The 26,647-nt window shown below is 35.4% G+C and overlaps 1 long non-coding RNA gene across 1 annotated transcript in view; it reads right to left on the bottom strand.

Moving 5' to 3' along the window:
• Positions 1-4,350: 4,350 nt before the first annotated feature.
• The window catches only part of LOC147841471 (uncharacterized), a 51,719-nt gene continuing 29,422 nt past the window's right edge, over positions 4,351-26,647 (bottom strand). Inside the window, exon 2 of the long non-coding RNA XR_015504557.1 lies at positions 4,351-5,601. This is a non-coding gene — a long non-coding RNA (uncharacterized LOC147841471). The remainder of the gene's footprint in view (positions 5,602-26,647) is intronic.

Consider the following 26,647-nt stretch of genomic DNA (forward strand, 5'->3'; position numbering starts at 1 on the left):
ACTATAAAATGTATAATGTGACTATTTCCTTGACTATACAACTTTACTCTGCAATCCATGGGCAGATTATTAAAGTTTTAAAAAAGTTAGTGCTCAGTTTCTTGCACAGATTAATTTAATGATTTTACTTGTTGTTTTCTATATTTCTATATTAGTTTTGTTCATTTTATGTTTATATAAAACATACTTATAAAAGTGCTGATGTTGTCTTGTATTATTCTAATCACCTTTATGTTCCAATGAAGGAAAAAAAGTAATCTACATCTTTAACAACATCAGAATGAATGAACAAACTTTAAAATTGAGAAGTTAAAGCACAAACTTGCCTGTTTCTCTTGAGGGTACAACTTTTTTCACTTAATCAACTAAAAATACAACTATCAAAGAGTGTGTAAAATCTTCCACATGGGTCTGTCATGTTTTATGTCGCGCTCATCGGCATGAACATTTAGCCCTGCTAGGAGTTAAAGGCTTATGAAAGTTGAAGACTGAAATTCCCAAAGTTGCTTATGCTGTTAGAAGTACGATGACAAGCTCTCTGCTCAAATCTTTTTTTTTTTTTTTTTTTTTCCTTCTACTTCAGGAGCATCCCTGAACTCGGCCACTATTTAAGCTCATTACATGTCTGAGTCTGACAGAAATATATTACCCCAAGAGTCCAATATTTCTAACCCAGAGATTTACAATTCACTTATCACATTTTCTTCACTGGGACTGGAATTTCTGCTATTTTCAAAAGAGCCCAGTGGAATTCAATAAAGTCTCCTTCACTTCCAGGAAGGACTGAATATTGAAGCTACATATTGAACTATTGCTCTTAACAGAGGATGTCAGGCTGCTCAGTAAAGCGGAACTTAACAACACTATTTAGAGATATATTAAAGATTAATTTAATATGTCTATGGCGAACGATTCTGAGGTGCTCTCAATTCTAACCACAGTATGCAATAAAAATAGAGAGCTGTCTGAATTTCACATAATATTAAAAGTTATACAAGCATTGTTTAAAAAGTGCATGCTCAGTACATATACTGGTTACCTGTTACTTTTAAAGGGATACATTTTTTTTTATTATGTGAATCATAGGATTAGTATTAGTAATAGATAATAACTTCAGTCTTTTATTTACTCTATTGTTTGTGTTGAATTTTAATGTGTCAAAACAATATTAAAATAATGCAAATCTAAAATTAAACCTGTACATTGTTTTCAAATGCAGTGCACACAAAAAAATGCTTATGTTCCACCTGAATTACAAGCAGCCTGTAAGCTAAACTGTTAGTTCACCCAATAATTAGTTATGTAACTAATTTCTCCCCCTTATGTCATACCAATCCTTCATTCACAATCATACCCACATGTCATACCAATCCTTCTATTCACAAATTTGATTATTTTAGATGAAATGAGAGATCTCTCATATTCCATAAGCCGAAAGGGTCTCAAAATGTTTAGAAAAGGAATCAGAAGCGCTGTCAAAACATTTCATGTGACTTTAGTGGTTCAACTGTAATCATATGAAGTTCCAAGAATGCTTTTGTGTACAAACAAACAAACAAACAAACAAACAAACAAACAAACAAACAAACAAACAAACAAAAAGTCTTGAGTGGAAATTAATTACAGACTTATAATTTTTCAACTTAGGCTCAATATTAATATGTATCCCTGTATACATTTATGAAGGTTGTGAAATGCATCCCAGGGGTACGTTTTCTGCAGTTTCGCAATACACCAGAGGCCGCAGAGTATGCTTTTTCAGATCTAAAATTTCTCTCATGGGTGCCATCCTCATGCAAATCCACCAGAGGCCACTTTTGACTGACTGACAGACTGACTGACTGACTGTTATCCCCACCCGCCCTTTCCTTAAATCCAACCGATAATGTTTAGCAATCCAGAAAAAGCCCTGGCGGCCACCTGATTTTTACCACATTTTCAGATCTTAATACGTTCTCAAGTTAATTACTTGTTTAATGATTTTTTTGCCTTTTGTTTTTGTTTTACCTGCTTTCTGGAACGGTTCTTCACTGGGCCTAAACCGTGTCATCATGGTCAATTCATCTCTGCATCTCCAGTCTGCGTACAAGTCAAGCCACTATGTAAACTGGTAACAGCGGACAAGCCGTCCACATGGTGGTAAGCAGAGAGCTGGTAGTGCAAAAAGAAACAGAAGCCATCGGCGGAGTCATACTGTCCCGTAGGGTTTGTTTGATAGAAAAAATGCAGCCATATGTAGCTCTGGCTACAAAATTTGCACTCTCCAGAAATGTATATGAGGGTAAGTTTTCATAATGAGCCTGTGTTGTCATTTTTGGGTGAACTTAGTCCTTAAAAGAATGTGATTAATTACAAATCATTATGTCAAACAACATTTTGTATGACAAACCCTTGATAAATAAAACATACAGATTGTAAGCATTAACATAATTTGTGGAAATATTAACATAAATGCTATTTTACATTAACATCTCATCGCCATATTGGCAAAGAGTTGCTTACTTCCCATTAAAGCTGAAACTTATGCCCAGGACATTCATTTTAATTATACAATAACTCTTTACAAAAAAATATATTTTATATATATATATATATATATATATATATATATATATATATATATATATATATATATATATATATATATATATATATATATATATATATATATATATATATATATATATATATATATATATATAACACATATTGAAATATATTGAAAATCTACAAATCTACATAGAGCAACCCAACAATATTTTCATTAGAAGATCTCAAGCCAAACATTTTACAATGTGGTCTTATTAAAGATGGTAGTTTATGCTGTCATGGTGAATGACTGGTTTTGATACTGGATTACATATAAAACCAGTCAAAGCACATTTTTAATAGAAAGCTACAAGTATTTAATTAACATAAGCAACAAAAATGTAATTAATCGAGTGACATATATAAACATATATAAGTCAGTGGTAGATTCCAGAAAAACTGGCAGAGGTAAGGTTTTTCTCTGCTGGTTCATGAGCAATGAATGAATGCTTTGATCTTGGAGTTTACATTTCTAAAACTGTTGAAACACATTATTATATAAGTGCTAGCTTTATGAATGATTCTAACCATGTATTCAAAGTCTAAACAGCTACTTTATTGCCTGAAATAATCTTAAAACTGCAATCCATGACAGGAATCAAACCACAGACTGTATAATGAAGCGGCTGAATAATAAAAAAAAAACATTGTTTAGTTTTATTTTGCACAGACAGATAGTTTCTATTCGTTTACTATGATTATTTCCAAAAATAGTAATATTTAAATACATACGTATCCACAATACGTTCATCATATACACTCAAGCTAAGCACTTTGCACCCATGTGGTCTTGTTAGAGATGTTGGTTTATGCGCAAGAGATCCACTGCAGTCATGATGAAAAACTGACTATAACACTATACTACATGTAAAACAGCAAAAGCCAAACAAACAGCCGTCCTGCTGAGTCAACCCACAACTTAGAAGCTTCATAATGAATAATGGAGTTACATATAAACCATTTTGAGGGATGTAAACAATAACAATGGTCCTAATGTGTTTTTGCTGTACATTTTAAATTTTCTTAACTTCCAAGAATCCAAAGAGGTCTGCTTATTGATAAATAATGTTATGATAGCTTTAATGTTAAGTTATGATGGAATTGCATCTTGATATAGTTATGAAATAGTTTGATAATAAGCAGGAAATGTTCATGGGTTGATGACAACCAACATTGAAAGGGTCTACAGATACATACAGTACATCTAAGTCAGTGGTAGATTCCAAAAAAAACTGGCAGAGGTAAGGATGTTCTCGGCAGATTTATGAGCGATGGTGAGTTGCTTTCATTCTGTTCACATTTATTCATTAATTTTCTTGTCGGCCTAATCCCTTTATTATTCCGGGGTCACCACAGCAGAATGAACCGCCAACTTATTCAGCTAGTTTTTACGCAGCGGATGCCCGTCCAGCCGCAACCCATCTCTGGGAAACATCCACACACACACTCATACACTACAGTCAATTTAGCCTAACCAATTCACCTGTACCGTATGTCTTTGGACTGTGGGGGAAACCGGAGCACCCGGAGGAAACCCACGCGAATGCAGGGAGAACATGCAAACTGAGCCGAGGTTCGAACCAGCGACCTTCTTGCTGTGAGGCGACAGCACTACCTACTGCACCACTGAAGTTCACATTTTTTACATTTTAAACAAATGTTGGAATCATTTACATATTTATAAATAAGTATTTAAATATTTAAAGTCTAAACAAACTACCATTGCCTAAAATACTCTTAAAACTGTAGTGCATGACACAGGAAACAAACCATGGACTGTTTACAGTTCTTTTTTTTTCTTGCACAGAAAGATTGTTTCTCTTCACTCAATGTGATTATTTCCAATATAAACAATATTAAAATAACTTGAGAATCTACACACAGCATCCACAATGCTTTCCTCATATGAACTCAAGCCAAGCATTTAACACCCATGTCGTCTTATTAGAGATGCTGGTTTATGCAATATCCACTACAGTCATGAGGAACAACTGACTATAACACTGGATTACATATAAAACAGCAAAAGCCAAACAAACAGCCATTCTGCTGAGTCAATTCACAACTTAAAAGCTCCATTAATTGACATATAGAGATGTTCATGTAAGTCAGCGGTAGATTCCAGAAAAAGTGGCAGAGATAGGGAGCTCTTATCCAGATTCACAAGCGATGAATTGCAGCTTTCATTTTGAAGTTCACATTTCTAAAACTTTAAACAAATAATTTATATATTTATTCATAAATATAGCCATGTTTTAATGTCTAAACAACTACATTCTTGCCAAAACGACTCTTAAATTTGCAGCACATGACACAGGAATCCAGCCATAGGAATTTGCTAAGGCTAACAGTTAAAAGGTACTGTAATTATGTTGTAAATAGTGTTTGGTTTCTTGCACAGACACAATGTTTCTCTTCATTTTTTACCAAAAATATAAATACTAAAATAATCTTTAGAATCTACATTCAATATCCACATTATCCTCTCAAGCCAAGCGTTTTACACCCATGTGGTCTTATTAGAGATGGCAGTCTATGCACAAGATATTGACCGCAGTCATGATGAACAACTGGTTATAACACTGGATTACATATAAACAGCAAAAGCCAAACAAACAGCCGTCCTGCTGAGTCAAGCCACCTCTTAGAAGCCCCATTAATTGAATTATTCAGGCCTAGGGCTGACAGATTCACTCCGGCTTGACTGATACAAAGTGTGATTTAAACCGAACGACTGAAGTCTCTGTAATTATGATTCTGACAGCTCGGGCCCTGATAAACACGGACGCTTCCGATGGGTTTTAGTCAGGTCTGGTGGCTTTAGAGGGTTGGTAATTGGAACAACACTGCTGTGTATTAGCAATCAGAACACAGTGGGACAAACCTGCTAAAATCTCCTACTGCTTAAAGCCTCGCTCATCTCAGCGATGGGCCGCCGATGACAGGAACACCATGCGGAGCAGTCATTATTTACTCTGGCCGCTTCTTTATTGAGGTTCCTCTCTGGAGACTCTGGAGAGAAAATAAGCAAAGGACAGATAGAAAAAGTTTTTTAGCTGCATTAATCTAGGTTTTTTGCTATTACAACATATAAAACAGCCATCCCGCTAGTCGAACCACAACTTAGAAGCTCCATTAACTGAATTATTTGACTGACTTATAGGCCGCGTTAACACTGCATGGTTCAAGTGACTCAACTCCGATATTTTTCTCCTATGTGGCACAGATCGGATATTGTCCATGTAGGTAAAAGCTGGGGAAAAAAATCACATGGATTCTGTGGGAATTTATTTGCATGAATTATATTTGTGTCCTTGACAGTGTAAGCAGGTAGATCGGATTTTCACCTGTCAATGCGAGTCGTGCATCATTAAAAACCATAGCGAATGACCAACTCTGACGCTTTCATTTTGGAACAGACTTCAGCTGACTCCCAAACCTTACATCTCATACACAAGGACTAAAAAAGCTTTTTTATTGTCATAACGCGCAAGCATTTAAGCATGTTAAGGAAAGAGTGAGATTACAACATCCGCCACGTAACCAATTCAAACTATTATAAAACTGTGGCAAACGTCAAGTGCATAAATCATGCCATTGACATTACATTAAGATGCCTACTTGTTTAAAAGTTAAAAAAAAAAAAAAAAAAAAAAAAGAAGAAGAAAACTATAGTAAAACAACTTTTGAACAAACAGGTATGGAGGAAAGAGGACTCTTTTATTATCAGGTGTCAGTCAGTGCCCGCCCTTTTTTCCTAGTCATTGCGCCTTTGCCATTTGCTGTGTAAATACAGACAATCAGATATGAAAGATGTAAGCAGGTAAGCATGTAAAAATGAAGGCCTTGTAAAAACGTGGTTAAGACTTTTGAATACCTTTTACATGTCTTAATTTTCTCATAATTGATTTATCAACTTTTAATACTTTTTAAGACCCTGCAAACACCCTGAGCTTGAAGCGGGAAGCGTGAGTATGTCGGTGAATATGTTGATTTTGCAAGCATTATGGTTCCGTAAGGACCTATATTTAGCCGTTGCATCATGTTTCAGACTACAAGACCCACAATGGAAACTAGAGAATACACACAAGCCCTCCCACACACACACACACATGAATCAAAGTCTACCCCCAACCGCCTTCTCCCAAACCAACAGAAGAAAAACCCGGACTGATCTCCAAACACTAGACATGGAAGATGACACACTTAAGGACGACACAAACACAGGCCTCTATGATTCCCAGGAGAAGCGAGAGAGCAGCAGGACTAAAAATCTGTCTGCTGCTCGAGGACTACGGTTGAGTAGCATTAAGGTTTTAAAATTACTTTTAATGATATCTCTTATTAATCCAGTACTTTAAGTGTATTCTTTTCAGTCCCTTTTGCTGTGCTTTTATGAAAGATAGAAAAACAAACAAAATAATCATCGCTATTTTTTTAAAACACAAACTAAACATGGCATCTCAACAAACTGCAATAGTTTATTTTCTATTATAGTAACAAAATAAACACTGTTGTAACCCTTTGCTTTTGAAAACAATTTGTTGAGTTCACTTTAAAAAGTGTGTAAACCTGTTGCCCTAAGATTATGAAGTAAATGAACTGTCCATATAGTTCCAAGTTACAATGAGTTTAATCATTTTTAAAGTAGTCAACATGTATTTTTAAAGGTGCAGTAGATGATCTAACAAAATGCTAACCGTTAGCATAATAGCTTCAAAAATACAGTTCTTCCTGAAATCATGTGGTGCACCCTTAGGCCTCATGCGCACGGAGCTTCGGCATCAACACTTGACAGAGGGCGTGTCTAAAGTTGGGGCTGACGCGATCGTCATAGCAGCGTCAGCCAATGAAATTAGTCAGCAATAGGTCACTGTCTGAGCTGGCAACTTCTGCAGTGAGCAATGCCTCTGAATCGGCGCCGACGGATCCACAATGCAGTTCGGCAATGCCTGACGTCACCCTTTCAAAGTGAATGGGAAGCGTTAAAGATGACAGAAGATTAAGTAAAACTTTATAGGGTACTTTATAATACAATTCCGAATGAAAAACTGTATTAAATCTAGCACATTTTCAGTTCTGTAGCAAGCAAAACTTGCCGTAATGTGCAATATTTAATGCATGCAAAGATCGCTCATGCGCTTTGTCCTAAAGCGACTACTGTATGGTTAGTGTTTGACCAGCGGCATGCAGGAATTACTCTTATTACTAAGCCATACTTACTCAGACCGAATTTTCCGAGTAGCATCGTAAACAATACATGCAGCGCATCACAGAATGTTATTGCTCAAAAATGAACCATTGTGAATATAAAACCAACCTCACCCCAGTAAAGCAGTCTAGGTGAAATAGCGCTATTTACTGATGTTTTTTTTTTGTTTGTCTGTTTGACTAAATAAAATCTACATTATCGATGCTGTAAAATTACCTTATAAAACTAAAATTAGTCACAGCTTTTGCTGGACGATTTCAGTGGCTGAACAACACTTCTGTGCAAATAACCCATTCATAAAACATCACACTCTACATCAGCTTTGCATGACTAAAAGAGTTTTAAAACAGAACATTACCTGTCTGAAAGAAATACTTCAGCCATGGTGTCATCCTTCCTCCAGCGTGCAAAAGTAACTCAGATATTATTGATTCAGCATTTTTAAAAGCTTCTATTCAGCATTTGTTTTTACTGCTGTCTCTCTCGCTCTCTCGTGTCCAAGTGAACCTCCAAATGGTGGATTTGTGTAAACAGGGTTGAGCAAATATACAAATCTACATATGTTGCCAGAGTTTGGGCTACTTTTTAGAATTATAAGAATTGTCGGCCCGATAAATTTTAACAGGACAAACATTTTTTCAGTTATATGCCTTACCCAGAATTTGAAAATACATATAAATAAATTTAGATCATTTACTTTAATTATTACTATTGAAATGTGAAGATACTTTCATCCAGCACAACAAAAATGTTTCTGTAGACAATCACCTGCACCTTTATTTATTTATTTATTTATTTTATTAAAAGTAACTAATAGCTAGCAGGTTTTGGAACCCATTGCAAAGTAAACTTAAAAAAAAAAAAAAAAAAAAAACACGTATGTATTTAATCACAACAAATCATTATTTAAGTAAGCTGTGCATTATTATTTATTTATTAGCATAGTTTATTATTTGATTTATTTGTCAATGCAGATGGCAGATTTTTTATATTTAAGATAAAAAAACAACGTTAAAGATATTATATACTGAATATTTTATTGGTTGTTTGAAAAGTAACCAAATGTGACGTGTTTTTTTTTATTTATTTATTAAATTATTACTATTTTTAAAGTATTTGTCATTTTCAAAAGAAACAGAAAACATGTTGAGTGTGTATTGTTGTTTAACAAAGGTGAAATGAAAACTATTCTGAATGAGACGGAGTGAGTATTTCCCAGTGATTGGTTGCAGCTGGAAGGGCACCTGCCGCATAAGACATGTGCTGGATAAGTTGGTGGTTCATTCCGCTGTTGTGACCCCTGTTTAATAAAGGGACTAAGCCGAAAAGAAATGAATGAATGAATGAATAAATGAATAAATAAATAGGAAATGGTGGGTAAGATCAAATGTTTATTTGTAATGTATAATGATAATGTTCATTCATTCCTTTATTCATTTTCCTTCAGCTTAGTCCTTTTATTCATTAGGGGTCACCACAGCGGAATGAACGGCCAACTTATCCAGCATATGTTTTACACAATGGATGCCATGCAGCTGCAAACCAGTACTGAGAAACATCCATACACATTCATTCACACACATACACTATATGTATTGGGAGACTGTGGTCGAAACCAAAGCACCCAGAGTAAACCCAAGACAAAACAGAACATGCAAGCTCCACACAGAAATGCCAACTGACCCAGCCAGGACTCAACCAAGCGACCTTCTTGCTGTGAGGCAACAGTGCTAACCACTGAGCTATCGTGTCATGTTAATGATAATGTTTATTTGGCAATAATATACAGGATTTATTGCCATTATTTTTTATATTATTATTATTATTTTTATATTATTATTATTATTATTATTAATTTCTCCAGATCCAAAAGCTGAACTGAAAGCATCAGAGCCATGCAGCACCATATATAGCAAGGCCAGGGCCAGTTTAATAGCAGGTTTCAGTACCCATTCCTCTCCAGGACGGTGACTGGCAGAGGGTTTCGGTGTCACTGTGATGGAAGCCCTGTGGTGAATGGCATCAGCTCACAGAAAGCAAAGCTTCTCATTATCGAAAACACATCACGGCACGCTTCTGCCCAAAATCACACTATTAGGCTTGGCATCGGTGCCAGGGTGACGGCAATACGGCACGACTGTGAATCTGCCGACCTTATGCTGTTGTGCTTGGTCGTCTTGCTTGTTAAGAGACTGAAGTTTACCCGTTTAGCAGGAAGCCTCCAGAGGGGGAGACGGAGAGAGGCGGCGTAATTCCCCACAGACACATTCGCAAGATTTCAGGATTCAAAGATATAAAAGGAAAGCAGCAGAAAGCAAACAAATGTAAACAGCCATCTGCGACTGCAGTGAAGCAATACAATATGCATGACACTCTCCATAAATAAACACACATTACATACAGCCCACCCGGAATAAAAGATAGCTAGTTTAAAATATCTAAAGTTTGTATGTATGTAAACACAAACATTCAGTGCTATAGTCAAAGTCACAAAGTCACAAAAAACAATAAAAAAAAAAAAAAATATATATATATATATATATATATATATATATATATATATATATATATATATATATATATATATATATACCGACCCGCCACTTTATTAGGTACACCTTACTAGTACCGGGTTAAGCAGGTCGCACACCAGAAGCGCCGCTCGGCGCCGCGACACGGCGCATACATGACAGTTTAAAGTATCACACACCAGAAGCGCACATTCGAATGATATTTAACATGAAACTAATCAGATGGCGCTCTGTGGCACGGCTGAAAAATGAACTGCATCCTGAGCCGCCGCCGACAGCCGCCGACTTGCGGCACCGGTGTGTGTATCCTGATAGAAACCTATGTTTAGAATTCTAAAATACATGGCACTACGTGGCGCTGTGCGGCGCACCGCCGAGCGGCGCTTCTGGTGTGCGACCTGCTTTAGACCCCCTTTTGCCTTCAGAACTTCCTTAATCCCTCATAGCAAAGATTTAACAAGGTACTGCGAATATTCCTCATAGGTTTCGGTCCATATCCCAATAGTATCTGGATGCAGCCTTTATGATGGAAGCTGAGATTGCATCTCTCAGTGATGCAATGTCAGACACAATGCACTTAAATAGAGAGAGTGACGTCACTGTAAGGGGTAGGGTTAGGGGTGGGGTTAGGTGAGCCCATTAAAAAGCATTGGATGCAGCTCAGATTGCACTGCACCAGGTCTGCATCCAGACCCCTCTCCCATATTCCCATATCAACATGATAGCATCATGCAGTTGCTGCAGATTTGTCTGCTGCACATCCATGATGTGCATCTCCTGTTCTACTTTTGGTTCTACATCCAAAAGGTGCTCTATTGGATTGAGATCTGATGACTGTGGAGGCCATTTGAGTACAGTGAACTCATTGTCATGTTCAAGAAACCAGTCTGAGATGATTGCAGATTAAGATGGCATGTTATCCTGCTGGAAGTAGCCATCAGAAGATGTCTACACTGTGGTCATAAATATATGGAGATGGTCAGCAACAATACTTAGATAGGCTTTGGTGTTGAAACAATGATCAATCGGTACTAATGGACCCAAAGTGTGCCAAGAAAATATCTCCCACACCATTACACCACGGCCACAAGCCTGAACCGCTGATATAAGGCAGGATGAATGCATGCTTCTTCTTCTGCATACTTCAGTTGCAACAAGAATTTGAGTTACTGTTGCATTTCTACTAGCTCGAGCCAGTCTGGTCATTCTCCTCTGACCTCTAGCAACAACAAGGCATTTGCGCCCACAGAACTGCCACTCAATAGATATTTTCTCTTTTTCAGACCATTCTCTGTAAAGTCTAGAGATGAAATTGTGCATGAAAATCCCAGTAGATCAGCAGTTTCTGAAATACTCAGACCAGCCCATCTGGCACCAACAACTATGCCACGCTCATAGTCACTAAAATCCCCTTTCTTTCCTATTCTGATGCACGGTTTGACCTTCAGCAGATAGTCTTGACCATGTCCACATGCCTAAATGCATTGTGCTGCTGCCATGTGATAATTAAAATATTAAACAATAATCGTGTTCCAGTTAGATGTTTTGTACATTTCGTACTATGCATAAAAAGTCAATTTTAGGTAAGTAATGTGCACTGCTAAGTACTTAATTTTGACAATATTAATGGTGACTTTCACACTGTTATGAAAAAATATGTAAAACTAAATAGTGTTCCAAAGCTTCTGCCAAATGTGTGAACGTAAGTGTCAGTTTGGTGAATTTGAAACAGGAAATGTAGTGGGTACATGCTTCATATCAAAGTAACCAAAAATTTGTCAACTAAAAACAAGGTAAAATTAGTATTACATGAGAAAATTCTCTAAAGGTTAAAGAGCTTCCAATTGGTGAAGAAAAAAAATGAAAATAATGATCAGTTTATAAATAAGCAGAAAGCTTTCAGCTGCTGAATGGTAAAATATTAATCATATTTTGCTCTTGTATGATGCATCAGCTTGAGGAATTGTTAAAATGTGTGTGGTTTGTATTTCTCCTGTTTATCTCCGCTCAGAATCAAGAGCGGCTGTAATTAGACACACAGAGATGTGTAAATGCTCCCTGTGTGACGGCAGAATGCTACTGCTGATGGATTTGGGGCTGGAATCTGGCTCTCATACAAGCCTTCATTAAAAAAAGCAGCATCGCCTTCACTTTCTGTCTCTTTCCTCATATTGCCACAGCGTTAGCATGGAGAAGAGTCACTATATCCGAAAGGATGTTTAAGGTTTTGTAAGACATCGTTTATCCTCATGCTTCGCCTCTTAAAACCCATCTCTCCATTATATGAAGGCAGAATAGAACATACAGTATTGCAGACAATTTAAACAAAAGATACACAAACCATCTGCTAAAAAGGGAAAAAAAATTCTAATTAATTTTAGATTAGCTACATTTTATTAATAAAAATATTTATTTATTTATTTATTTATTTTTCTGGCTTTTGTCTGTTTATTATTTTTTTATTTGTTTGTTAGTTCGTTAGCTCATTCGTTTGTTAATTCGTTAGCCAGATTGTGCATTAGCTAGTTCATTAGCTAATTTGTTAGCTAGTTTATTAGTTCAATAAATATTTAATTTGTTCGTTCATTCATTCGTTTGTTTGCTCATTCATTCGCTCATTTGTTTGCTCATTCCTTTGTTTGTTTGTTAGTTAGTTTTTTTGTAATTTATTTCTTCATTAATTAGTTCGTTAGCTTGTTTGTTTTTTAATTTGTTAGTTTGTTAGCTAGATTGTTTATTAGCTAGTTCATTAGCAAATTCATTAGCTAGCTCGTTAGTTCATTAGTGCGTTAGATATTTAATTTGTTCGTTCATTCATTCATTTGCTTGCTCGTTCATTTGCTCATTCGTTTGCTCATTCCTTTGTTTGTTCATTCATTTTTTTTTATTTATTCGTTCATTAGTTCATTAGCTTGTTCATTATTTCATTTGTTAGTTCGTGAGCTAGTTTGTTCATTAGCTAGTTTGTTAGCAAATTGGTTAGGTAATTGGTTAGTTCATTAGTGCGTTAGATATTTCAAGTGTTTGTTCATTTGTTCACTGTTTGCTCGTTCCTTTGCTTGGTTGTTCATTAATTCATTCATTCACTCGTTCATTAGTTCATTAGTTTGATAACTAGCTTGTTAGTTAGTCAGGTAGTTAGTCCATTTTGTCACATTACATTAAGTTTATTATTCCTTGACTTAAAAAAACTGAAAAAATAAAGACAAAGATTTAAATAAAACCTGCTTTAAAAACAAATAACAAAAATGAATAAATAAAAAAAATAATAAATTGGCCATCACGGTGGCACAGTGGGTAGCAGGATCACCTCACAGCAAGGAGGTTGCAGGTTTGAGCCTTGGCTGGGTCAGTTAGCATTTCTTTGTGGAGTTTGCATGTTCTCCCTGTGTTTCCCCAACAGTCAAAAGACATGCGGTACAGGTGAAATGGGTAAGCTAAATTGTCTGTAGTGTATGTGTGTGAATGTAAGAGTGTATGGGTGTTTTCCAGTGATGGGTTGCAGCTGCAAGAGCATCCGCTGCGTAAAACATATGCTGGATAATTTGGCAGTTCATGCCGCTGTGATGACCACAGATTAATAAAGAGACTAAGCCAAAAGGAAAATGAATGAATGAATCGATGATTAAAAATAAAATAAATAAGTGTGCCATACACTTAATATTTGTACTGCACTACACAAACAAACTAAAAAATATGAATGCAGATTAAATACGGCTAAAACAATGTCTAATATGTTATGTTTGATTATGTATTTTACTCTTTTTTTTAAATATATATATATTATTCTTCAAACATATCAACTGACCTCCTAGCACTCCTTTGGACCTCAGTCTAAAAACCCCTGGACTGTAGTGATCAGCATGTGTGAAATTATCTGCAGGCCAGCAGAGTTTTAGCTCGGAAAAAGCAGCTCTTTTCTGCCATTCCCAGAGCCTAGAGCTGTCACCAAGACGGGCGAATTTTCAGGACTATTTCAATGACACCTGTCAGGTACGGGGACACTATATGCACGCTATTAAGAGTGCTTTTCCAAAAATCCCCAACAGCATAAATGTAAAGAATTTACCACTGCAAGCAATTAACTGGTTTTCACAGTCGCCTGCCAAGAAAAAGACTGTAAATGCCAAAGAGAGCTGTGCGCGAGGTGCTCTGGTGGCATTTCTGCCAGACTCACTGTTGGTAAGAACACTGTGTGATAAAGAAACAGACGTCTCACGTCACTTCAAGAAAATACCACCACTCAAAGTTCTCAGACCTTCACAAAAGAAACCGTAAGCATTTTTGAGCTACGCTGAAACTATAGAGGGGAATTCCTACAATATAATGAAGCAATTTGACACGCTTTAGGAAAACTCATCATATCAGTAACAAACAGCTCTTCACATATTATACTGCTGTGACACATTTCAGAGTTATTAATGCAATAAATGCATGTGCATTTATTAGACGAAGGCCACTTGATTAATACAAACTGCAGTGTGCAGCTTTTCTAAGAGTCCTGAGGGCTTTTCTAACTGCACTTAAAACCAGTTTATCATTGTTTCAAGCACCGCATTTTTAACCCTGGGGTAAAGAGCTGTACGTTGAAAGTAAATTGACAGACCGCCAATCACAAATTGAGCAGAGAGGTTTGTGTGATTTATGCACACTGCTAACGTTTCATTTCTAACAATATTTTCCACATTGCTAACAAGATTGATCACACTGTTTGTTTTGCAAACTGTTAGCATGTATCTAGCATGATTCACCACACTATGGAGTCAAAAAAGACTCAAAAGAAATTCGCGCAAAAGGCACGATGTACACATGCGTAGCCAAATTCACGTGCATAAAATCAAATTCACAAGCGTAAAATATTTATTTTATATTCACAAAAAAATTCACGTGCACAAAATATAAATACATTTTCATAAAATACATTTCACAAATGCAAAACACCATTTGCAAATGTATAAGAGTGTACAAAAAGTTTTGAACGTCTAAAACTTGCGAGTTTACCCTGAATAAGAATGTGCAAATCCTCTTTCACGTACGACTCCCCCTGGATACGTGTGTGTGTATTTTTGGGACTGTCCTGCCAGAGGCGGGCAACTCGTACCTTTTAGCCAATCAGATGAGAGCTGTAGTCGATGACACCAACTCTGCGCTTCATTTGCGCAGACTGTTCTTCTCCAGCATGGCGAACGGAGAAAGCAGCAGTCGCAGTCGCACTTTTTTTCATTTATTTATTTGTTTGACCATAGCCTCACTCTTTTTATTTATTATTTTGCCGCAGCTCCGCTCTTCTTATTTATCGTCTCACAGCCCTATGAGCAAAATGTAGCCTGCAGGGTAATGATGATATAACTATCATTCCGGCCACTTGCATTTACAGCAGCATTGTGGTTGCAGCACGTTGCACTATGATGCCGTCAATCTGTGTGTTTGCTCACCCGAGTGATTCTTTTTTTTTTTTTTTCTTCATTTTTATTGTTGAGACGAATAGGTCACACTTTACAATAAGGTTCATTAGTTAATGTTAATTAATGCATTTTCTAACATGAACAAACAATGAACAACACATTTACTACTGTATTTGTTCATGCTAGTTAACGTTAGTTAATGAAAATACAGCTGTTCATTGTGAGTTCATGTTAACTCATGGTGCATTAGCTAATGTTAACAAGCATGGACTTGGATGTTAATAATGCATTAGTAAATGTTCAATTATGATTAATAAATGCTGTACAAGTGTTGTTCATGATTACTTCATGTTAGTAAATGCATTAACTAATGAACCTTATTGTAAAGTGTTACCGACGAATAAAACTGTAAGGTTGTTGAACATTTGAAGTTCTAAAGCAGCTGTTTTCTTAAAAAAAAGACGTGATAGTGTAATTAGAAACTGAATTGGAAATTACCTTATTTTAAACAGCTAACATTATTTACCACTCCGTTAACATGATTTACCAGACTGTTAAAGTGTTTTTTAACACACTATTACCACGTTTCCAGCATGATTCGCCACATTGTTAACATAAATTACTAAACTACTAACATTATATACTACACTGTTAGCATATTTCTAGCATGATTGCCACAATGCTGACATGATTTGCCACACCGCGTTTTTTTTTTTTTTTTTTTTTCACCAAGCTGCTAACATGATTAATTACACTGGTAGCATGATTTCCAAACAGCTGACCTTATTTACCACAATGCAAATAAGGTTCACCACACTACAAACATGATTTACCATATTTTAATATGATTCACCACAATGTTGACATAACTACTAACATTATTTACCACACTGTTAACATGTTTCTGAACACACTGCTGACATGTTTTCTGAACACATTGTTAACATGTTTCTGAACACACTGCAAACATTTCTGAACACACTATAAACATTTCGGAACACACTGTAAATATTTCTGAACACACTGTTAGCATGTTTCTGGCTTGATAGTTAACATGATTACCAAACTGCTAACATGATTTATCATACTGCTAACATGATATACCACACTGCTAACATGTTTCTGTACACTGTTAGCATGTATCTAGCAGGCTTACCACACTGCTAACATAACTTGTCACACTGCTAACATGATTACCAAACTGCTAACATGATTTACCAAATGGCTAACATAATTACCACATGTTAGCATTATCACACTTCTAACTATTCAGCACATTATTACCATGATTCTAGCATGATTCACAACAATGCTAACATAATTATCAAACTAATAACAAGATTTACCACACTGCTTCCTGCTGGGGAAAAAAAAAAAAAAAAAAAAAGCTGGTTATCCAGGCTGGTTTTGGAGGGCTTTTGGCCATTTCCAGCGTGGTCAAAGTTGGTCAGGATGAGAGATGACCAGCTAAAACCAGCTTGACCAGCCTAGCCAAAACCATCTATATTCAGCTTAAACAAGGCTGGTCTAGCTGTTTTTAGCTGGTCATTTCAGACAAGGCTGGTTTAGACTGTTTTTTTTTTTCAGCAGGGTAAGCATGTTTTTGCACACTGTTAGGATGTTTCTAGCATAGATAGAATACTGCTAACATGACTTATCAAACTGCTAACATAGTTACCATAATGCTAAAGTGATTTCCACACTGCTAGTATGATAACCAAACTGAAGCATGAACTACCACACTGCTATTTTTAGCACACTTTTACTATGTTTTTAGCATGCTTAACCACACGTTTCACAAAACTATTAGCTTGTTTATAGCATAACTTTTTACATTCATTAAACAATACTGGAATATAATATCTATCCCACACAAATATTAAGCATTTTTGAGCAACACATTTACATAATGGAATTATTTCTGAAAGGATCATGTGACACTGAAGGAAAGTGATGGTTCTGAAATCTCAGATTTGCAATAGCAGGAATAAATTACAGTCTAAATTATGCTAACATATAAAACAGCTATTTAAATTATAATGAAATCACACTAATACTGTTTAACTGTACTACAAATAATCCTTGAGAAATTGAAATTCTTTGCATTTGACCACACTTCTAAACCAACTAAATGCAAGCTCAGATGGCTATAAAACATTTAAATACAAAAAAAGACCAATTTAAACCAGCGGAGACAAGAAAAACCTTCTGTTTGAAGAGTTTTTGCAGCAGGCTTTGAATGCAAAAGCATCTGCTAAATGAATAAATGTAGATCAACTGAAGATTGCACATGAAAAATTCATTTAAAACAGCTTGTCCACTAAAATAACAATGAGAATCATTATTCTGCTAAGATAAAAAAAAAAAAACATAAACAGTGTGCTGACTTTCAAGTGTGCCATCTCATTTTATCTACATGCCACACAGATACAGTGAGAAATCAAAGCCCCTCCCTTGATTATATCTGATTGGCCACAGGAGACGCATCTGAGGAGCGTGTGAATAAATAGCAGGTGTAAACAGAAATCAGTGTGGCTGCCAACTTGACCAGACCACCTGAGGCAGATGTTAATACAAGATATAAACATTCATTTATAATTCATGCACATTTTGGATAATCACATGAAAACACATTGGACTGAAGCCCCAAGACGTGCATAACATTAATCAAATAATGTCCTTGATGCACAACCAAAACCCTCATGTGACTTTGCCATAAAAGATCATGTGACTGGATGAATGTGCTGGTCCAATGATTTTCTTATAGAGGAGATTAAAAGGTTTGTATCACTTACTATTGGAAACCCATAATGCTAAATTGGTTACGTGAAGCACGTCCAAAGTCAGTTGAAGGCAAGCCTTGAGATCATCTAGTCAGATCAGTCAAAGGTTATTGAATCTAATCCTGAAACATTTAGCCATAGAAGGCATAATGGCTAATGCTAACAATGTCTCTATGTCAGTGTGCAGGGAAGGAGACAAAAAGCAGCCATTTGATTAGCTAGGACATGCTTCACCAAGTTAGCATTATGGGTTTTCGAACAGTAAGTAATACAGGCATAGTATTACAAGCATATATCCCACAGTAAGAAAATGTCTGACACTTTTTAGCTAATTACAAAGCAGCTTAGTCTCATTTCCTGTGTGCTTCCATAGAAGTAGCATTAGCATTAGAATTATGTCTTTATGACTTCATAAAATGTTTTTTTTTAATGAAAATGGCTTTATGTTTCAGGCTTCCATTCAATAGGCTTCGATTAATCTAACTAGACAGATCACTATCAGTCCACACACTCTCCTACAATATGTTGCTTTAGTCTTCTGAAATGCTTACCAGGTGCTATATGCTACCAAGTTACTAGTATGCTTACCATGCTGCTAACATGATTTACCACACTCTTAAAATGTCATAACACACTTGTTGTAACTAATTTGTGGTAACTAACTTGTTTTAGCACTTTGTTAGCATCATTTTCTGATATCCCGTTTGGCCACACTGCTATCAAATGTTTCTTGTCTGTTTGACACGCTGATGCTTTAGTTAGTCTAAAATGCTTACCGGTTACTATATGCTACCCTAGTAATAGTATGCTTACCATGCTGCTAACATGATTTACCACACTCTTAAAATGTCATAACACACTTGTTGTAACTAACTTGTCATAACTAACTTGTTTTAGCATTTTGTTAGCATCACTTTCTAATGATTTAACATAATTACCACACTGCTCACATGTTTCACCACTCTGCTAACATGTTTTAACATGTCTAACATGATTGGCCACACTGTTATCAAATGTTTCTTGCATGCTTAACACACTGTTGCTTTAGTTGTTCTAAAATGTTTACCACATGCATATTGTGCATTATGTTACCACATACTAACATGCTAACAACACTGTTAAATTGTCATAACACGCTTGTTGTGACTAACTTGTTTTCACACTCTTTTCTCATGATTTAGCATAGTGTTATCATAATTACCACATTTCTAACATATTTCACCACTCTGCTAACATGTTTCAGCATTTTTAACACACTGCTAACACATCTAACCACACTGTTATTTAATGTTTCTTGTATGTTTAACACAGTTACAATTTTAGGACACTGATAACTTGCTTCAATACTTTGTTATATAGTTTATTGTTATATAGTAAAGTAGTATTATACTATAGTATTAGTATTAGTAATAGTATTATCCTAGGATGATTTACTGTAGCTTTGTGCTAGCATAATTGCTACACTGTGTATATTTTGTCACTCAGTTAACATGATTGATTTAATTATGTTGAATGGTATTAGCTGTTTTATCAAGTCAGTTGTGCAATACGGACTGGCTGTTTTGTTATCTTGTTCTTAACAAAATGTGCAATACAGATTTAGGGTAAAATTACTTTGAGTAAATAAGTTAAAGGGGTAGTCAACTATAAAACCATTTTTTTAACTTTAGTTGATGTTTAATGCAGCTGTGTAAACTTAAACAACATCTCTGAATGTAAGACGCTCAAAGTTCAATGCAAAGGGGGGCATCGGGTTTTACAGTGTTAGCTTAGCGACTAAGTTAGCTTAGCGACAGCGAACATGTTTGGGGACTACAAAAAATACATTCGGGGAAGTGAGATCATTAACCCTTCAGGTTGCGCAGTTATGCACACATTCACCTTGTGCAGCAAATGGGTGTGGCCGAAGGTACTGTAATGCTGCTTTTTTTTCAAAGAGCTTCTTCTGTTTGTGTATTTGGGCTTCCGAAGGACACAACACAAAGAGAGAAGGGCTTACAATTTAATTTTATTTATGTTCCAGAGAATTATAAAAATATATATATATCTATAGCTGGCATTTGACAAAGGACAGTTTCCAGAATTTCTCCCAGTTTAGTGCTGAATTCGGCTAAAAACTCCTCAAAGAAGGAGCAGCTCCAACCATAATATAAGAAGCTGTGCATTGTGAGCCACAACCTATACGTTTTTTTATATGTTAAAATTGATCTATTGCATGCATTGTTTCTAGCCTTAATGGTATGTTGTAGCAGGGACGTAAACAAAGATGTAAACAATAGTAAATGCTGTTTGCACCACTAAAAATCTAGCTACAAATTCATTTTTATCAGTCAAACCGATATAAAACCCACAATTTTAAGCAGCGCTGCAATGTCTCTCCATACAGCCAATTTTCCTGTGTTCTACTTCTCAAATAACGAACTGGCAAAATATATGTGAATGCTTATATATGCTTATGACCCGAATATATGTGAAAGACAATTTTATTTTAGAGAGCAGGCATGAGGTTCAGCGTTGTCCTCTTCATTTTCTATCTGATTCAGGCTCACACTGATATGGCTAACAGTTACAGTGACAGGCAGTATTTACACAACAGAGCCACAGCGCATGTTAGGAGAGGCATGACGCTTTACTGGTGATGAGGAGCTGATCCGCGAATCACATCACATAATGTTTAATGACAAATTAGATCTTCTTGAGGGTGGGTTTTAGGAGGAATTGGAAAATAAGACAGTCATTTTCATGTTAGCTGAGTAGTAGTTTATTATTAAAGATATATGAAAAAGTAACGTGATTTTTTTTTTTTTTTTTTTTTTACAAATGAAGCATGAGAACATAATTGCTTTGCATCTTATAAACACAACCAAGTCTTAAAAATACACTCTTGACTACCCTTTTAAACTTTGCTATTTGGTGTGAACTGTGGCTAGAAGAGTTTTAGAAGATAAAACTGTGGATAGAAGACTTTAAAGAAAACATTGATAAACATTTTTATACATATTCATGTAATCACTTTTCATTCTACAGATGTGAGTTTCTAAGCAACCTTTATATGTGTGAAATCAATAAACTTCTATTATTCAGCCACACATGAGCTGAGAATTTGCAATAGCAAAGTGCACCTGCATTACAAGTAAAGCAAACAACAACTTCCATGACTACCAAGATTGTTCCTTGCTAATAATTGTGAACTTTTTCAATTAGACCTGGTGGTATGAAAAGGACTTAACATTTAAATAGCACCTCACTAATCAAGGCCTCTGGCCATTCACATATGCCAGTCTTTTTTGTATGTGTGTGCCATGCTTATAAAAGTACACAGTTGCTATGACATTCATTTTTTATGTCTACTCTTGCTTCCTGCTATACATATATTACACTTCTGAAATGAAATTGAAGCTCATGGCTAATTAAATAATGACCTCTTTAACCTTGATCACCACATAGACCAAATGATAAAATCACCCGCTTGTATTTCATTGCCATTGGGAGAGATGAGCTTTAGCGACTCCAGCTTGAATCGATGGTTACATTTTAACAGCATAGTAAAATATCCATATTATTATCTAAAACCAAGGTGGTCTGTCAGGATCTACAAGGATATTTATGTTTTTAAAATACAATGTAATCTTAAGTAAGCATGTTATCAATATTTATTCACACTCATGTGCTGTATTGTACCGTGTATTGTACTGATAAACACTTATACACTCTCATTCACAAACGCACTTATACACTACGGCCAATTTAATTCATTCAATTCACCAGTAGCGCATGTCTTTGGACTATGGAGGAAACCAAAGTACCTGGAGGAAACCTACACCAACACAGGGAGAACATGCAAACTCCACACAGAAATGTCAACTTGCCCAGCCGAGACTCAAACCAGCGACCTTCTTGCAGTGAGGTGACAGTGCTAACCACTGAGCCAGTATTGGTATTTATATATGAAGTTATATTTGAAGATTTCAAATGCAAAACCCACTAAATACATCAGACCTCTTTTCTTGTAAATGATAATTTTCTTTCAGGCTCCGATAATTAGGTTTAGAAGAATAATTTTATATGTAATGATAAGGTTTAGTTGCTAAATAAAATATATCTTTTTCAAAAATGTCACTTTTCTTTGGTTTTAGGTAGATTTTCCAATGCATCAAAACTAGCTAAATCCACTTCTGTTTTAATTTTTTTTTTATTTAATTTTTTTTTTTTTTTTTATGTAAAACCTTCTAAATCCACATTGTGGGACAAGACAGTGTAATTAGTTGAAAAATCACCAAAGACACAATTAGAAATTATTTTACCAAACATAAAACACATTACACAAACCACCTAAAATACATAAATCTGTCAAGTAATTGCCAGTTCACTCCGCTGTGATAAGCCAGGGAAAAAGCAGAAAGAAAATGAATGAATGAAATCTGTCAAGTGCATTAATCAATAACATTAAAACTGACATTAATTAAATCTTAACTATCTGTTGTTATTTCTGATATTTGGGATTTAGATTTAATGTAAGCAGAACAATATAAACATTGTAAACTAAGCATGTTAGATTCAAATAATGTAGTGTAAAACATTATGAAACATTAATATCTGAGCATAGTCCATTAATATAAAGAGCTTATTAGACATATACTGTAAGTATTATGAAGTAATGTATAGTTTTAAACATTATATTTATATTTTTAAAAATAGCTCAAGTTAGCAAATAAAACACAACATACACCTACTGGGCTAAAAGGGGATGCCTCTCAGACCATTTTAGAAGCTGTCATACATTTATTCTCACCATACTCAAGGTCTTGGTCCTGTGTTTATCCTCATAGCGTCCACGTGAAAAAAAAGTAGTAGCATCTTAACTATGTCTTTCTTGAAGCGCAGTTGCCATTTAATGTATAATAAATCAGACTCATTCAAAGTAGTGTCGCTGCGCAAAAAAATACAATAATAAATAAATAAATAAATAAACTTTATGAATGCATGCTACACTTCCGAATGCACAGTGTGTTTTCTTATAATGCACAGAGTTTTAAGGTAAGGGACATTTTCATTTGCCATTCACTGACAGTCGGACGGGCTCATCCAGCTCATTAATCTCTTTTAAAATCAAAATCGGAAGTGGATTGAAATGCTCTCCTCATAAAAGCCTGCATATAAGTGCACCGTTACATTGAAAACATTCGACTCCTACCTCCTGATTGGTTCTCGGGATATAGCAGCTTTTGCTGTCAAAGGCAGGTGGCATTTAGCGGCTTTTGCCAACAAACTGTTATTTCTAATTGAAGCAAATCTATTTGTTGAACATGTACTACACCTAAATCATTCACTTAATGTCATTAGCTCATTTTGGCTTCTTTTGCATCTGAACTCTTCATATTTTAATTTCATCTTTAAAATGTTTATTTTAGTTTTTAACTGTTTGTTTAAATGTGATAGCTAAAGTGTCATGAAATTAAAATACATCTTTTAATATTTTAATGACATGTCTGTGTTGCACAAAAAAAGAGAATGGCAGCAAGCTGGTAAACTGAATTGTAGTGGATAAACTGATCAAGTTTAACTATTTTACCTTCAGGCATTAAGCTATAGATCGAATTGGGTCAAATGATGACCAATATTAGAATAATATGATGAATATGAAAATAATAATAACAATATTTAAGGATTGTTTGGTCACGTTGGTTCATCACATTATTTCACGAGACTTAATCAAAGCACTTTCTGTTTGTTTTACTCATTTTACTATAAATGCATTGTTTTGTTGTGATTATGATTATGTAACAATTAGAACAGACCCTTTACAGTGTTCAAATCTGTGTTTGTCTTATCAATACAATCAAAAATGAGTGTTTTAAGCTCCTTTTATGGAGTACTGTTCTATAACATGTATCAGCCTTTGCCACCCTAGGGGGTTAAATAATACCATTACATCATTATGCATTCTATCAATGTAATGCCAGTTCATCCAACTTTTGCGAAGAGCAGTCAATTGGATTGTGAAACTGTCTGTTTTATGATTACTACTAATGCTTTCCGAATTTAAAGAGCACAGAGAGAGATAATTAGACACTTAAGCTCTATGGATCAGATTGTCTTTGTCTTTTGACAAATCAGTTTGTCAGGTCCTAAAACATCAGTGATGTAAGTGATGCAATCTGAAGATTTTCTTAATTTGTTATTGTCAGTTGGTACAGACAGTAAAATATGTTAATCTTGTTTTTGAAATGTGCCATTGGGCTAGTTTTGCACTATGCTTTGACTGACTGGCCTTTCTATTTGTTCCTGTAGTTTATTTTCAGCTGTTTCTTTATTAGGATTTAGTTATTTTAACACATCACCAGCAGAAGGCAATACATTTCCACTAAAGACCCACAGCTGGTTCCTTTAAACCAAAAACAGTTCCCATTTCAAGCATGACAAATTCTAACGGTTCTTAAAAATAAAATGAATATAAAATAATTAAATGACAACAATGATAATATTATATTTATGAGCAGTATCACATGAGTAGCTGTGCAATATGGCTGTATATCGGCACTTGTGGGAGGCGTGCGTTGGATCGAGGCCACAGGCCAAGTGCATTAGTTTCCCACTAGTGCCGATATACAGCCATATCGCACAGCTACAAATGTGATATTGCCATTATACAACAGTTTGACAACATTATTGTGTATATAAAAAAGTAAATCAAACATGGAGAGTCTAAATTCCTTCTGTAACTACACTCTTCTGCCATTTATACACATCTGCTGCTGACATCAGAACAACACAAACCGTTGCTACTTCACACACGTCACTTTAGAGCTAGTATTTGAATGATTCTCTTACGTAATGTCTAAAGTAATGACAAAACAGGTCATTTTGCTGACATTTTAAAGGGCACCTATGGTGAAAAATCTCATTTTCAAGCTGTTTGGACAAAGTATAGTGTAGTGTATAGACCGTCATATTGGGTACAAGCTCGGCACGTGTACACCGAGACTATACAAAGACACAAATGATTTTGTACTCTCTGATTGGTCTGTGTCTGGGTCGAACATGTACGGCTAGCTTTGTGTTGAACTGAACCTAAACTGGCACACTCAGAAGAACCATAATATTAATATTAAATCATAAAAATGGTTAAACTATGTGCCCATTAAGATTATAAGGCTGAACGACATGAAATGCCATCAGTCTTCAGCGATCTCCCAGTATTTCTCTGATGCAACTTGGAAATCACAATAGTTAACCCCAAAAAAAGCCAAATCAGAGCGAACATTTACAGGTTACTATGGAATAAATAAAGCACTACAAAATACAAAAGGGGGAGATAGACTTAGAATGTCACTTAGCTGTTCTGTAATGATGTGTTCAGCTGTCGTTTAAAACGCAGGCTGAAAAAAAACAGAAATGCACACAGAAATGCCAAATGATCAGCTGGGCTCGAATAAGTGACCTTCTTGCTGTGAGGCAATTGTGCTACCCACTGTGCCATTATACATATATATATATATATATATATATATATATATATATATATATATATATATATATATATATATATATATATATATATATATATATATATATATATATTAATCATAATTGAACATTTACTAATGCATTATTAACATTCAAGTCCATGCTTGTTAACATTAGTTAATGCACCATGAGTTAACCAACTAATTAACTAACGTTAACTTACATGAACAAATAAAGTAGTAAATTTATTGTTCATTGTTTGTACATCAATATATATCAATTTTTTTTTTATTTATTAGTTGTTTTTTTTTCTCAATAGCAGCAGTAAATGAGTGTTTTCTGCATTCTGTTCAGAAACAGATCTGCAGAGTGGTGAAATAGGTCTGTTGACTGGGGTTGATTCCCTCTATCAAGGACACAGACTGTGTTGTGTGCATGAAGAGCCTGCAGCATCGGACACGATCCCTGTTACCTGCCACATGATCTGTCCATTAAAAAAAAGGTTAAGGGGGTTTCAGACCAAAACAAGCAGACTTAAGTGAGAGTTTTCCTCCTGCAGGCTGTCACAATGCTCAACTACTCCTACACGAGCTGTCGGAGCTAATCATTCTGCAGATCCCACTCTATTTTTAACCTCCCACTTTACTGTGCTGTTCAGCT

This window comes from Danio rerio, chromosome 12 (assembly GCF_052040795.2).
Source record: "Danio rerio strain M-AB ecotype USA chromosome 12, GRCz13ab, whole genome shotgun sequence".
Classification (NCBI taxonomy): domain Eukaryota; kingdom Metazoa; phylum Chordata; class Actinopteri; order Cypriniformes; family Danionidae; genus Danio; species Danio rerio.